At 54.0% G+C, this 5,406-nt stretch overlaps 1 long non-coding RNA gene across 1 annotated transcript; it reads left to right on the plus strand.

Annotated features, from left to right (window-relative positions):
* Window positions 1-3,832: 3,832 nt before the first annotated feature.
* Window positions 3,833-4,931, plus strand: LOC142823317 (uncharacterized). Its single transcript, XR_012898574.1, has 3 exons — window positions 3,833-3,931; window positions 4,332-4,484; window positions 4,856-4,931. It is a non-coding gene; the product is annotated as an uncharacterized LOC142823317 (long non-coding RNA).
* Window positions 4,932-5,406: the final 475 nt, after the last annotated feature.

Raw genomic sequence — 5,406 nt, forward strand, 5'->3', positions numbered from 1 at the left:
ACTAGGCTTAATCCTCGTAAAATGAGGTTTTCCTAGTTCGAACTATTCGCTCCGCTAGGTTGATTCAAATTCGAACTAGCGGAGCGCTAGTGTAGTGGCTATGAATGTTAGTTCGAACTAACGTCCGTTAGTTCAAACTAACATTGTAGTGTAGACATACCCTCTTTTAGTTTTGTTAATAAAAACAACTTTTTTAAGGCGACGCTATGATTCTTGTATCCTAGAAAGCAGCAGGAGGTCTGTGTACGCAAGCCTAGACTGAGAGGTCATCTAGCAGAGATTACAATTTGTTTTCTGTTTTTCTTTTCCAAGCTCTCTTGGCACAAAAGAGTTTGGGGATACCCCCTTGGAAGAACTCAAAGCCTAAGAAGAAAGGTGGGGTTTTTATTCACTTGGCAGAGGCAGCTACCTCCCAAGGTGAAGGGATCTGTGACCTCAAGGAAGCTGGTTTTTATTTTTAAGCGGAATGCTGTTAAGGCAAGGTCTTTAAGGTCTCTGGCAGGTCTGTACCTTCTGCACTCTGAATGCCAGAGTGGGGAACAGAGTTGACCACCCTCCCCCTCCAATGGCAACAGCCTCCCTGCTCTCTGCCTCCAGGCTGCGCTGACACCCCAGGAGCATCTGAGCCCAGCCCGGCCTGACCCCATGGGCCTGGCGTGGGGAGCTGGGCCCAGTGACACCCCAGGGGTGGGATCCAGCTGAGTGCCAGGTCCCAGCTCCCCAGGGAACGCCGCCGCCCTGCAGCCTGGGGTCTGGGTGGGGAAGCAGGGACCCGGGGAAGGATTTAGGCCCCGGGGACAGTAACTGGCCATGAGCTCCCAGGGCACCGCGGGGCAGCTGGGCCGATGGGCCCCTGGGCTGTGTAACGAGGGGGCAGGGAGCAGGCACCGGGGAGGGGGGGATTTCCCCAGCCTGAGGCCTTGGGGAGGCCGATCCTGGATCATGCGCCCGGCTCTGGCCCCGTTTCAAAGGCTGCTGGCAAAGTGCAGCGGGGGCAGGGCAGGGCCCTCTGCTGCTAGAGGGGATTTGCCGACTCCCTGGGCTTCCTTGGCTCCATTTTCTCCCACCCCCTGCGAGGTAGCCCAGGCTCTCACACACTCACCGAGCAGCAAGAGGAACAGAGACAGGAGCATCGGGGCTGCGGCAGGAACCGAGAGGGTGGAAATGGCCAAACGACGTCGGCTTCTGACGAGACCAGGAAGGGACAATCTGCAGTCGCTGTCTGCTCCGACCTGCCCCCCGCTGCCCCTCTGGGCTCACAGCAGAAAGCCCCCCTCCCCGTGCAGAGTCTCTGCCAGCCCCTCAGGACTGGGCTGGGAACCCAGATGCTGTCGCTGCTCTGATCCTCGTCAGGGCGTACGGTGAGGGAGCAGAGATGCCGCGGCCCTTCTGCTCTGCCCCATCCTCTCCTCGTGTCTGATCGTCACTGTTCTTCATTTCCTGTCCTCTACATACCCCACCACCACCAACATCTTTATTTAGCGCCGGAAGCCTGAGAATCAAACACGTGTAGTTACAGGACTCAGCGAAAGCTACCATGTTAGATGTAGTCCTGGCCTCGCTGGAAGGTTTAACATGAACTACACTGAACTCATACATAGAGCTCAAAGTGCTGTATCAGGGAAACAGGTGGGGAAACTGAGGCACGGGAAGGTGGGAATGGGAGTGTCCTGAAGTCACCCAGCAGGACAGAGCCAAGAATAGAAGTCAAGTCTTTGTCTATACATTCAACATTAAAACACTGAGCGCACGGGGTGATTTTTTACACCTCTAAGCAATGTTCCTCTAATTATTTTCATTTGTGTGCGCCATAAATATTGTTATGTGCACTGAGGTGTGTGTGGATATGCATTACTAGTGGCAACACCTATTCCCGGCTATGGGCACTGTGCTCCTCAGCTGGGCTGCATGTAAATGAAGGGTAGCGGTGGTCGGAGACTCTCTTCTAAGGGGGACGGAGGTGCCCATCTGTCGCCCTGACATTTCATCCCAGGAGGTATGCTGTCTGCCGGGGGCCGTATCCAAGATTTTACGGAGGCATTGTCGAGGATTATCCGGCCCTCTGACTACTACCCCATGCTACTCATCCATGTGGGCACAAATGATACTGAGAGGTGTGACACTGAGCGGATCAAGAGTAACTACAGGACATTGGGGGTATGTCTAGACTACAGGCTTTTGTCGACAGAAGTTTTGCCAACAGATACTGTGGACAAAGCTTCTGTCAACAAAGAGCATCCAGACTACTTACAGTTCTGTTGACAAAGCAGGCTGCAATAACGCCTTTTATTGACAGAACTCTGTTGACAAAAGGTGTTATTCCCTGTAGAATGAGACCACCTTGGCTTAACCACAAGATCTTGCATGATCTAAAAATAAAAAAGGAGTCATATAAAAATGGAAAGTAGGACAAATTACAAACGATGAATATAGGAAAACAACACAGGAATGCAAGGGCAAGATTAGAAAGGCAAAGGCACAAAATGAGCTCAAACTAGCTATGGGAATAAAGGGAAACAAGATGACTTTTTATGAATACATTAGGATGAAGAGGAAGCCTAAGGACAGGGTAGGCCCACTGGTCAGTGAGGAGAAACATAACAGGAATGGCAGAGATGCTTAATGACTGCTTTCTTTCGGTCTTCACTGAGAAGTCTGAAGGAATGCCTAACATAGTGAATGCTAGTGGGAAGGTATTTAGAAGATAAAATAAAAAAAGAACAAGTTAAAAATCACCTAGAAAAGTTAGTTGACTGCAAGTCACCAGGGCCTGATGAAATGCATCCTAGAATACTCAAGGAGCTGATAGAGCTGAGCCTCTAGCTATCATCTTTGGAAAATCATGGGAGACAGGAGAGATTCCAGAAGACTGGAAACGGGCAAATCTAGTGTCCATTTATAAAAAGGGAAATAAGAACAACCCAGGAAACTACAGACCAGTTAGCTTAACTTCTGTGCCATGGAAGATAGTGGAGCAAGTAATTAAGGAAATCATCTGTAGACACTTGGAAGGTGGCAAGGTGATAGGGAACAGCCAGCATGGATTTGTAAAGAACAAATCATGTCAAATCAATCTGATAGCTTTCTTTGATAGGAGGCAGAGGCAGGGCCGGGAATGGGCCGGGACTGAGCCGCGTTCTCCTTTCCCCGGGGAGGGGTGACCCTGGGCCTTTCAGGGGGGCTCTTGTGTGACTGCACCTGGGCCCCAGACTGGGGAGTGGCCGTTAGTGGATCCCCTTGTTCCATCCTCCGGAGTGACCCTTCAGTCGGGGCCATTGCTCAGGGTTGTCTCCTCACAAGACCGGCCCTGCCCCCGCCCCCGCCCCCGCCCCCACCCCCACGCCCGCCCCCGCCCCAGGAGCTGTCTCTGTCCGTCCACTTAGCTTAAAACCACCTCGGCAGCCGTTTGCATGGGACGTGCAGCCCCAGGATGCTCAGGGACCACCCCCTCCCTCTTCTCTCCCCTCAGAACTCAGCCGACTGGGCGAGGATGGGTCACCACGTGGCCCAGCTGGGCCTTTTCATTTTGGACCCTTCCGAGGACGTCAGCCAGCTGGCCCGGGAGGGGGTGCACTGCCTCTGCTAACTCCTCCTGCATCACAGGGGTAAGGAACCCAGCTGGGACCTGGGCCCCAGGGACACCCTGAGGGTGCCGGCGGCGGGGGGAGAGGACCCAGCCCTTTTCCCCAGACTGGCCCAAGGGGGGATGCGTCCCTCTGTGTTCCCCTCCTTCTGCCTCCTTTGCCCCTCCATTTGCCCAGGGATGCCTGCAGGGACCCGTGCGAGGGGAAGGGCTCAGACCTGCCAGCAGAATGACCCTGTTTTGTCTCTTGCAGGCCTCAACATCCACGAGACAGAGGACCTGTGGTGCAGGCACTGGTATAAGGAGAGGTGGGTCCTGGCTCACAGCAACACAGTCAGGGTGGGAGAGGTAAGGACGCGCTGCCAGGGCAGGGCAGGGCTCAGGGGTGGGCTGCCCCTTTGTGACGCTGTCCCGGCGTTTCAAGGGGGCGGCTCTTCCTAGGGGCAGTGACGCACGGAGCCCTGGATCTCCCGTAGAGGGGGAGCCAGGGCGGGGGGGGAGGTAACGCTTTCTGATGTTGGCCAGTGGTCTAGGGCTGCTCTGTTCTGTGAAGGGGGGTGAGGTCTGGGAGGATCTTGGGGGCAGGAGGAAGGTGTGACCTGGGGCAGGGCTTGGGGTGCAGGGTCAGGAGAGCGTCCAGGTGCAGGGTCTGGAAGGGAGTTTGGGGAAGGAGGAAGCTGTTTTAGCCTCAGGAGTTGGGGCTGGGCTCTGGGCCATTAACTGAAGCCTCGTGTCCTCTTGATTTCAGGTCTTTGGGCAGCTCTTCTCCCAGGAGCAGGAAAACTCCTTTTTGGAGACGGCTCTGCTCGCTGCCCGCTCCCCTCTGCAGCGCCCTAGCAAGGCCGGGCTGGTCCTGGCCCACGCCCTGCAGGGGCAGGCCCAGCACGTCCTCGGCTACATGGTGAGCAGCCAGAGCGGATGCAGGAGAGTGGGGAGGGGCAGGGTCTCCTTCCCATCCCCTCAGGGAGTCCACCCCGCCCCTTTCCTCAGGCTGACAGAATCCCTCCTGCCCCTGCGAGCGTCCTTGGGGTTGGGGGAGGCTCTGCACACACAAGCCGTGTCTTGGGAGATGGGAGGGGGGAGAGGTGTCAAGAGCCCTGGGAGGGGGGTCAGGAGCTCACCCTACGGGCTGCTGGCCTGACAGGGGGGTGAGCAGGGAGCAGAACAAGTCTCAGCACTGGGGGCAGGAGGGTGGAAATGCTGGGGGGGGGCCCAGTACCCCTGACTCCCTGGGGATGGATCTTTGTCTGACAGATTCTGCTTCCCTTGCAGCAGGAAGACAGCCAGTGAGCGCACCAGGAGCTGAGGAGGCAGCAGCTGCGTCCCCACTTCCAACCCTGCAAATTGTATATAATTGTATTTAAATTATGATTAAACAACATTTGAAAGAACTTTTGGAGCAGGCTTGGTCAATCATTGTTAATCCCTCAGTCTCTCCATACGCAGCCAACAGTAGACAGCAGTTTTATATTCTGGAATGCAACATTAAAACATTAGACGGAAAGTCACTTTAAAAAGGAAAATCGAGAGGTTCCCTTTCAATCTGATGGCAACAACTCATTTACCTTTTTTTTTTTCATTACCCAGATTTTTGTCAAAATTGACAAGTTTCTTTGAGGTGTTTCAATTTTGATGAAACTGCATTTTCCAGTGGAAAAGCATTGCGCTGGAAAAATTCCAGCCAGCTCTAGGAAATAGGTAATACACCAACCAATGGCTCTCAGGAATATGTAGCATAGCTCAAGAGTGTACTAGAACGAATAAAACGGCCTTGTCATGCACTGCAAGAGGCTTTTTGTGTTCAGTTATTTCCTTTTTTTAGA

Source organism: Pelodiscus sinensis, chromosome 33 (genome assembly GCF_049634645.1).
Source record: "Pelodiscus sinensis isolate JC-2024 chromosome 33, ASM4963464v1, whole genome shotgun sequence".
In the NCBI taxonomy this organism is placed as follows: Eukaryota; Metazoa; Chordata; order Testudines; family Trionychidae; genus Pelodiscus; species Pelodiscus sinensis.